Source organism: Amphiprion ocellaris, chromosome 9, assembly GCF_022539595.1.
Source record: "Amphiprion ocellaris isolate individual 3 ecotype Okinawa chromosome 9, ASM2253959v1, whole genome shotgun sequence".
In the NCBI taxonomy this organism is placed as follows: domain Eukaryota; kingdom Metazoa; phylum Chordata; class Actinopteri; family Pomacentridae; genus Amphiprion; species Amphiprion ocellaris.
The window spans coordinates 35,262,771-35,273,619 of NC_072774.1; positions in this window are offsets into that span (position 1 = coordinate 35,262,771).

Below are 10,849 nucleotides of genomic sequence, written 5' to 3' on the forward strand. Positions count from 1 at the left end.
TTTGTACTGTTGGTGCTTATACTTGAATAATGTTGACATCAAATGGTTTCACGTGTAGTTTCAGTAGTAACATTCTCTCTGATATTGTCCAATATCCTACTATTGATTTTGCATGTTCTTCATCTAGGATACAGTGGGGATCGAAAGTTTGGGCACCCCAGGTAAAAATTTGTATTAATGTGCATAAAGAAGCAAAGGAAAGATGGAAAAATCTCCAAAAGGCATCAAATTACAGATGATACATTCTTATAATATGTCAAAAAAAGTTAGATTTTATTTCCATCATTTACACTTTCAAAATAACAGAAAACACAATAATGGCGTCTGCAAAAGTTTGGGCACCCTGCAGAATTTATAGCATGCACCACCCCCTTTGGAAAGCTGAGACCTGACAGTGTCATGGATTGTTCACAATCATCGTCTGGAAAGACCAGGTGATGTCAATCTCAAAGGTTTTAAGTGCCCAGATTCATCTGACCTTGCCCCAACAATCAGCACCATGGGTTCTTCTAAGCAGTTGTCTAGAACACTGAAACTGAAAATAGTTGACGCTCACAAAGCAGGAGAAGGCTATAAGAAGATAGCAAAGCATTTTCAGATGCCAATATCCTCTGTTTGGAATTTAATTAAGAAATGGCAGTCATCAGGAACAGTGGAAGTTAAAGCAAGAGCTGGAAGACCAAGAAAAATATCAGACAGAACAGTTCACAGGATTGTGAGAAAAGCAAGTCAAAACCCACGTTTGACTGTATGATCCCTCCAGAAAGATCTGGCAGACATTGGAGTTGTGGTACACTATTCCACTAGAAAGAGATACTTGTACAAATATGGTCTTCATGGAAGAGTCATCAGAAGAAAACCTCTTCTACGTCCTCACCACAAAAATCAGCGTTTGAAGTTTGCAAATGAACATATAGACAAGCCTGATGCATTTTGAAAACAAGTTCTGTGGACCGATGAGGTTAAAATAGAACTTTTAGGCCAGAATGAGCAAAGGTACGTTTGGAGAAGAAAGGGCACAGAATTTAATAAATAGAACCTCTGTCCAACTGTTAAGCATGGGGGTGGATCAATCATGCTTTGGGGTTGTATTGCAGCCAGTGGCACAGGGAACATTTCATGAGTAGAAAGAAAAATGGATTCAATAAAATTTAAGGAAATTTTGGATGCTAACTTGATGCCATCTGTGAAAAAGCTGAAGTTAAAGACAGGATGGCTTCTACAAATGGATAATGATCCTAAACACACCTCAAAATCCACGGTGGATTACATCAAGAGGCGTAAATTGAAGGTTTTGCCATGGCCTTCACAATCTCCTGACCTCAACATAATTGAAAATCTATGGATAGACTTTAAATGAGCAGTGCGTGACAGATAACCCAGAAATCTCAAAGAACTTGAAGACTTTTGTAAGGAAGAATGGGCGAAGATACCTCAAACAAGAATTGAAAGACTCTTAGCTGGCTACAAAAAGCGTTTACAAGCTGTGATACTCTCTAAAGGGGGCAGTACAAGGTATTAACTCTGCAGGGTGCCCAAACTTTTGCAGACGCCATTATTGTGTTTTCTGTTATTTTGAAAGTGTACATGATTGAAATAAAATCTAACTTTTTTCGACATAAGAATGTCTTATCTGTAATTTGATGCCTTTTGGAGATTTTTCCATCTTTCCTTTGCTTCTTTATGCACATTAATACAAATTTTTACCCGGAGTGCCCAAACTTTCGATCCCCACTGTAATTCCCACTCTTTTTTCCTGTTCCTCTCCTCCTGAATAAATGATTTTGTATTTGCCTTATATTATTTTGCCTGCTCCCTTCCATCTCATCTCGCACAATCCTAAGACATTGATATTTTGTCTTCCCATTTCCTGCTTGATATTATCAAGTTTCCCTGGTTGCATAAGAGTTCGTATGTTCCAGGTTGCGATTTTCGTCTTCCTTGCTTTCAGTCTGCCTACAGTTGCTGGATTAAGATCGGGGTTCACCTGTGGCACATGGAATTCCCTACCGGATGAGGCTCCTTCCTTGAAGGCTCCATTCACATCTCTGAGCTTAAACCAGCACTGACTGGAGTTCATGATTGTACTAGGAATAAATACTGAAGTGGTCTTCCGTTGTCTTCTTCAGCTGCCGTGTCCATACTGGACTTGTAACCCTGGCCATTGATCTAGGGATTCCTCTGCCCAGCGTTGTTTATACAACCATATATTCACTTTAACTGAATCCGCTTGTACAATCATCCATCCACCTGCAAGTCATGGTTTCACATAACCCTGGTCGTGAGGCTAAACAGGTTCTACACCTTGCCCAAGGGTGAACTGTAGGTTATCGGATGGAAGGAGCACCTTACACCTCTTTTTGCTGTATTAGTGCAGAGCACCTATACAGCACCAATACCGGACCACTTTACATGGTATGTAAATGTTGTTTGTCACTTCAGTGACATGTCTATACTGGAACAATACAAGCAGTCAGAAATGTTCTGAGAATACTGTAGAAAAAATCGAAGGCATAATTCTGGTTCACAAGTGCAGGTAAAATTACAGAAAGTGTACATGATTGACTTTTTCTCTGTTTGGTGTGCGTTTGTTCCAGAGAGTTTTTCAGTTGGATTCTGATGATACACATGAATGCATATATGTGGATGAGGCTGGTTTCAACCTGGCCAAGAGGAGGAGAAGAGGGAGAAACATCATTGAACAATGGGCTATAGTCAACGTTCCAGGTCAGTGTGGGGCAACGTAACCCTCTGTGCTGCAATAAGCAATCATGGAGTAATTGACCGTCATGCAGTTCTGGGCCCATAGAACACCCAGCATTTGTTGACTTTCCTAGATGGACTTAGAGGACCGACTGACACAGCTGCAGCAGGGCTTTTGGCAAGAATACATGGTTTTTGTTGTTGTCGGGGACAATATTAGTTTTCATAGAGGACTATTGATTAGGTAATGGTTCGATATGAACCCTCAAGTTATTGTGGTTTTTCTGCCACCATATTCTCCCTTTCTGAATCCTATAGAAGAATTCTTCTTTACATGGAGGTGGAAAGTATATGAGCAGCAGCCATACTTTGGGAAAATCTCTATCAATCAATGGTCTTGGCATGTGGTGATGTTTCTGTTGATGCATGTCAGGCTGGATCAGACACACTAGGTCTTTCTTTCCAGAGAAAACATAGCTGGTGATGTTGATGAGGTCCTGTGGTCTGACCAGGCTGAAAGAACTGATGCAGACATGGTGTAAATATCTGCATACTGTACTGTGTACAATACAGTGCTGTATTTTTTGTCTAGCATTATTTTTATTTTGAAATTTACAGTCAGGCACTGCAATGGCCCCGTCTGATTCATTTATAGGATGCATTTGGGTTTAAGTTCTCATTTTTGAGGACTGTATCATTTTTTATGCTTCATGTGAAAACACAGTGAGAAGAGTGTGTTGTATTTAGCAGTGCAGTGTCCTACTTTTGCTTCGTGTGTCTTAATTTTGAAAACAAAGTTCAAATTTTGACAATAAAATGCACTTTTGACACAAGTGTGCAGTGCTTTGTGAATTGTGTTCAAAAAAGAAAATAGTGTGCAGTGTGTTGGGAAATGTGTGCTATTTTTTCAGGAACAGTGTCTTATCAATTGAGAAAAACTGTACTGTAAACATCCACTGAATTTGCATTTGGACAGAAAAGAAGAATGAGTTCTTGCAAAATCATTTTTGGAACCTTTGTGCTGCTGCAATATTTATTATTCACCCTTCAGCCTAAAGAAAAAAAGAACCAAGAGAAAACTAGTTTACAAGATTAAACAAGATTAAGTCTTGGTATTTCAATATAATGACAAATTCTTGGGTATTGATTTTTTATTCATCTAACTTTTACACAAGAATCTTTAAGAGGGTGGATAGTAAATAATTTTTAAACATCAAAAAGGTCAGCAACCTAACGGAAAGTAGCAATGTAAACTAGTATGAGTAGTAGATATTTTTCGGTGAAAACAGTATAGTATATATTTTTGCAAGAAAGTGTGAATTATGGTGTTTCAGTTTTACAATTTAAAATGTGATGGTGCTTGCTAATTTCTACAATAAAATACCCATCCAAATTGAGAAAATAGGATATGTGATGTGATGTAATGTATAGCATAGTTTTTGTGCAACAAATGACTTGAGATAATCTCATTAAGAATCAAGAGAAAAGTAAAGGTACGTTCTCAAAGTCTGTGTTTGCTGGTAGCACCTTTGAGAACTGAAAACTGAGATTCTGTAAAATAATTGTCATGAAAACATTAAAGCTTTTCCTCTAAGCCTTGGGCCACAAACAGAGTTGAAAGAATGGAGAACTTCATTTGCATATATTTACCCTAATGGTTTTTCCATTAGGATGAAACACTCATCAGCATGATAAAACTGTTCTTGCGGGAAAGAGAATCAATCACATCTGGAGTTGGTTGCACAGAAGCCTGAAGCAGTAATTCAGGATGAACTAGGGATGCCTTTAGCTCTTAAACAGGGAGTTAGTGGCATTTGTTAAAAGAACCAGCTAGTTGCTGCCCAAAGCCAACAACCTTAACTAGAATCTTCATCATGAGTCACTTCCTCTGCTTTTTGCAGATTGCAAATCAACATATGTCTCCACAAAGGGATTTTTAAAGTCTGTCATCAACAGGCCCAACTCTACAGCAACAATACTATTTCTGCTCATTGGGCAATACAGCAGTAAGCGCAGAAACGCCATCAGTTTCCAGAGGTACACTATATTGCCTAAAGTATTCGCTCACCCATCCAAATAATCAGTATCAGGTGTTCCAATCACTTCCATGGCCACAGGTGTATAAAATTAAGCACCTAGGCTGCAGATTGCTTTTACAAACATTTGTGAAAGAATGGCTCGCTCTCAGGAGCTCAGTGAATTCCAGCGTGGAACTGTGATAGGATGCCACCTGTGCAACAAATCCAGTCGTGACATTTCCTGGCTCCTAAATATTCCACAGTCAACTGTCAGCTGTATTATAAGAAAGTGGAAGTGTGTGGGAACGACAGCAACTCAGCCACCAAGTGGTAGGACACATAAACTGACGGAGTGGGATCAGTGGATGCTGAGGTGCATAGTGCCAAGAGGTGGCCAACTTTCTGCTGAGTCAATCGCTACAGATAGTGCAGCGGTTAACTGCATATTTCATAAGAATCCTTCAAATGGTGACACAAGCATGAAATTCTCCACAAATATGCTTTAATGTCCTCTCTTTTAGAAAAGGGTCCTGGCCACGCCAAAAATTCAAGATGGCCGCCATTTTCCAAGATGGCTGCCAGAATGTGACAATTTTTTGTTATTTTCCCTCTTTTCTTAATTTAATTTTCCAAGTGAACCATGTTTATGCTCTTATATGCTAATTTTACAGATTTTGTTGTCTCTGATATAAATTTAAGAAGGTTAGCCTTCAATGTGGTGCCCAAAATGGCTGCTACTCCTTGAAAATTATGATTTATCCATTGTAAATTGAGCATATTTAACACACACATGCAATCGTTTCTGGATGTGGATCTTGGCTGGTGTGGTGCAGATCCCATTCAACCGTTTTTTATAAACTAGAGTTGTGACTGTGATTGCAATTAAAAAAAAAAAAACAAAAGAGTGATTGTCAGCACACAACCAGGGCACACTGGTGTCAATCACTGCTGTGTAACTCGGCATGGGGTTCAGTGTCAACTGATCTAGCTTTACTAACACTGCAGTATTAGACTAGTTGTAGTAGTATATGCATAGTTTAGTGTCCCAAATGCTTTCTAACAGCCCCATATCATGTAGCTACTAAACTGTAGTTTTTTAGTTATTAGATACTTGTTAGAGAGTCGCACCTGAATTGACAGGATGTGCCAGTGCGGGAGAGCCGAGCCAAGGGTAAGGGGGCTATGCATGTCTCACCAAATGTTCATGTACTTACCCAGATGGTGTACAGATCACACGGGACTTAAATGGCACTGGCTGAATGATCGGGCTAGGTGTAGGGCAACCGAACCTAGTTGAATCCCATACAGTAATGTGTGCACAATTTGATTAGGGTGGTAAAAGGATAGCCCCTCGGACTTAATCAAGAGACATCATGGCAGAAGCAAATGTGATATCTGCCAATCGGAAAACAAATTGGAGCTTGTGTTGCCTTTGCCAGAAGGACAAAAGAGGTGAGGGCCTGACATCCACTCCGAGTCATCATGCCCCAGAACATGATGGATACAAAATGCTGGCAAGGAACATTCCCATGTTCAGTGAAATCAATGACATGCCATTGAGAATAGATCCAACGAGGCTGGATGAAGGTGATGGCTAGAAGCCACACTCAGGAAAAAGATGGCAAAATACCATGTGAGCTGTCGCTTGTTGTTCAACAACATTAAATTGCAACGGGCACAAAAGCGCCATTCCAGTAGTCAAACCAATGAAACTGAGACTGGAGCTTGTCAGTCAAAACTGCGGCGAAAAAGTCATGACAGTCAGACATGCATTTTCTGTGAAAAAGTGGCACCTGCATCAGACCTCAGAGAGGCCAGTACAACGGGCCTAGACAAGAGGCTGCGCGACATTGCAGAGATGCTTGGTGATGGTAAGCTTCTTGCAAGATTGACTGGTGGTGATGTCATTGCACAGGAGTTCAAGTACCACAATGTTTGCCTTCAGGCTCTCTACAACAGGGAAAGGGCGCACCAGAGGAACCTTGAGAAACGTGACACTAAGTCACAACCAGATGTGTATCCAATGGTGATCTCAGAATTGGTTGCATACCTTGTTGAAAGCAACCTATGTTCAGAAGGACCAGTCACATTTCGCATGCCAGATATATGCCACATGTACCAAAAGCGTCTGGAACAGCTGGGGGTGGACTCACCAAATGTGAATTCCACTAGACTGAAAGAAAAGCTATTGGCTGAAATTCCAGAACTTGAGGCTCACAGATCTGGCGAAGATCATAAAGAAGTGATACTTACATTTCAGGAAGATGTAGGCAAAGCGCTTGCTCAATCCACATATCTTTCAGATGCACTTATCATTGCTAAAGCAGCGAAGATCCTCAGAAGATGTATACTTGACCACAAGTCTAGATTTGAAGGTACATTTGCTGAGGGTTGTGTGCAAAATGCACTATGCACCTCAGCATCCACTGACCCCGCTCCATCAGTTTATGTGGCCTACCACTTGGTGGCAGAGTTGCTGTCGTTCCCACACACTTCCACTTTCTTATAATACAGCTGACAGTTGACTGTGGAATATTTAGGAGTGAGGAAATGTCATGACTGGATTTGTTGCACAGGTGGCATCCTATCACAGCTCCACGCTGGAATTCACTGAGCTCCTGAGAGCGAGCCATTCTTTCACAAATGTTTGTAAAAGCAGTCTGCATGCCTCGGTGCTTGATTTTATACACTTGTGGCCATGGAAGTGATTGGAACACCTGATTCTGATTATTTGGATGGGTGAGCGAATACTTTTGGCAATATAGTGTATATCCCGGTGCACGCAGGCACTCGCATTCAGCATGACATCCTGCGTAGGCTATTTAACATGACTTTGCCACTATTTTATCAAATATGCTTAACAAGCCCGAAATTATTCATACCCCTGGCAAATTTTGACTAAAAGTTACTTTTATTCATTCAGCAAGTTGTTTTTTTTTTTTTTTTTTGATTGGAAATGACACAGGTGTTTCCCCGAAGATAATAAGATGATGTACAAGAGGGATCATTGTGGAAGAAATAATTTCTCTGCTTTTATTTACATTTTAAGTAATTTTAAGTTAAGATTTGCTTGGGGTATGAATAATTTCGGGCTTGACTATACGTATTTATCTGTATATGGAGATCCACTATAAATGCTCCTCTGCTAATTGGATTATAAGTCAGTGGAAAACGTATGTTGCTGCTTAATGTGTCAGAGATGCTTCCTTTTTCCTGTTGGGTGAAATGACTTTTCCTGGCATCAATAAGCCTTGCAAATGACTTGTTTTTCCCTCAAAACATTAAGCCATAATTCAAAGCTGCTTCAGCAATCAATGCCAAGAATTATTAAAAGCTCAAGTCATTTAAGTGTGATGGCAACTGTGAAATTTAGAATAAATCCATGTGTGGTGATGTGAAATGAATTGGGGACAACAAGTAAAATTCTCTCAATAGTATTTATTAATCTAAAAGCAGTGTTTATAATACCTATGTTGATAATGTCCTTCTGTCGATGTATGTTTTAAAATGCCAACATTTGCAGTGTTAGCAAAGTCAAAGCCTGTAGTAATGCCCTTCAATGGAAGCCATGATTTCTACATGAAACTTCAACCATTCAGGTACATAGTGACAGAAAATAGTTGTCAGCTTCCTCTATATAGCATAACATTTAATACATTTTGACATAATGACTAGAGATTGTATTTACCTTAAATGCAAGAGAGAAATGTCTTTCTTTAAAAAATAAAGGACACATAATTTTTAAAATGTAGTTTGTCATATTTTAGTACACTATCTTCTGTTTTGCTCTCATTTTTAATTACTTTTGATGCAAACTCAGCTGTTCTTCCTTGTTAGTCTGTAAATCGTGAAGCTCAGGAAAACTATGTAACTATGCTTGTCAATGGCACAAGTTTTTTTTTTCTCTCCAAAAGCAAGCTTGTTGTATATGAATCATTTTTTCTTATTAGCGCCACTAAGAACAATTTTGTTAGCATGACGGTCTGTTCATATGCACTTCAGTCCATCCCTACTCTACATGCATAAGTGCCCTGGGTGTACTCTACATGTAGGATCCCACAAACACATCTGGACATTTCCACTGTGTCACCTTTATTCTTTTTTCCTTTTTTTTTTAAATCTTTGCTTGGTCTCCTGCAGTATGTTTTGTAATAATAAAGTTTGAGAAATGGGAGGTGTGAATCTTGTGTTGCAATAGGAATTTAGTGATCACCGTAATTTAACCTTCCTATTGTCCTTAGGGTCAATTTGACTCCATTCAATGTTTATCATTCAAAAAATAATAGTTGACTTTTTTTGCTTCATATTTCATGATTTTTCTTAATTTGATGGGGACAATTGATTAAGCATAAAATGATCATGAGGATTCTTTTTCAATGTGCTGAACACATATTGCATGCATTGGTGTTCCTCAGGGGTCAATTTGACCCCAAGCTGTTTAAGCTGTGTAAAAGTTGTCTGAGTGTGTGTGACCTAACATCCCCACACCTGCAGGTACAGAGCTGATACCAGAGTTTGGCAAAACAACTATTCCCACAAAAGCTTTGATACTTTTTGTGGTGTGGGCATGTGGGAAACAACTTGACTTGTGAACTCCTGCCAAAATGAGGAAGCCATTGTAGGCTTGGAGTTGATCGCATTCAAGTCTTTCCAACTACACATGTCTCCCCTCTAAAATGATCTACTCAGGTACTATATTTTCTGTTGATGGTTATATGAAGAGCTCGAATAATGACCTTATGTCTTCAACATGGCTGACTGTGTGTCTGGTGAAACACACTCTTAGCAGCACATCTACCTTGTTGTTGAAGTGAGTGGAGGGACCGTAATCTTCCATTTTTGGTGCTAACGTGACATGGGAGAGGGTGAAACAATATTCTTATGAAAGCTTTCCCACACCATAGGCATGAAGGTGTGTCTGTGTATGTGTGACCTACTGTATTCACACCTGCCAAAGTTGAACTGATATTTCCTGAGCTGTGGAGGGTGGAGTATTCCTGCAAGGACATTGGTAGTTCATGCAAAATAAGGGAGAAGTAAACATATAAAAGCTTGCAGGGCAGCCCTCAATCCAAATCATTCCTCTTTATGCTCTGTGTATACTGCAATCTGCACACTCTTACTCAAAAATGTCCTGTAGGTAAAAGTTTACTGTCAATGCTTTGGAACAGCACCTTGACAGTGAAAGTGACATGGAGGAGAATGTTTCTGAGACAGACGATTGTGTTGAGAAGGACCCTGATTTTGAGGCATTCTCATCTGATGAGAATAAAAGTGTTGCCCCTCCTGTTGTCTCTCAACCACCAGTAGACACGATCCCCTCCAGAAATGGAAAAATAATAAGGTTCCTTTCCCCACTTCGACAGCAGTGCAGACTAAGCATTACTAATGTTATCAAAATGGTTCCTGGCCCCCCAGATATGCAATCAGCCATGTTGAAGACATCAAGTCATCATTAGAGCTCCTCATAACGCCATCGATTGAAAATTTTGTACTTGGATGACAAATTTAGAGGGAAAGTGCGTGTATGGGGACAGTTGGAAAGACTTGGATGCAGTTGACTTGGAAGCCTACATTGGCTTGCTCATTTTGACAGGAGTTTACAAATCAAAAGGTGAAGCAACAGCAATCCTTTGAAATGCTGAGACTGGAAGGGCAATATTTCCAGCCACCAAGTCTTTGGAGACATTACGAGTTTTCTCCTCTGTCATATGCTTTGCTGACAAACAGACAAGGCAGGGCCAAAAAGAACGTGACAAACTTGCAGCAATAGCAACAAGGGATGTGTGGGACAAGTGGGTGCAGTGTTTACCCTATTATTTACAATCCAAGAGTCATGGATGCACACCCCAAATTAGAAAAAAAAAATTGCCTGGAAGATTTTCAAGATACACAAACTCTAAAATTGAAAGTTTGACCTGATGGAGGTACTACAGGAATGGTCATATCATCACCACAACCAATAGGATTCATACTTCTGGTCAGTAATATTGTCAGTAAATTTGAGAAGATTTGTATGTGAATTTTTCAAGATACATCAATTCTAATTTAGAAGTTTGACCTTATGGTGGCACTAGAGGACAGGTCAACTCACTGATAAGTTTCATTATCAAGGGGTTATTTATGTA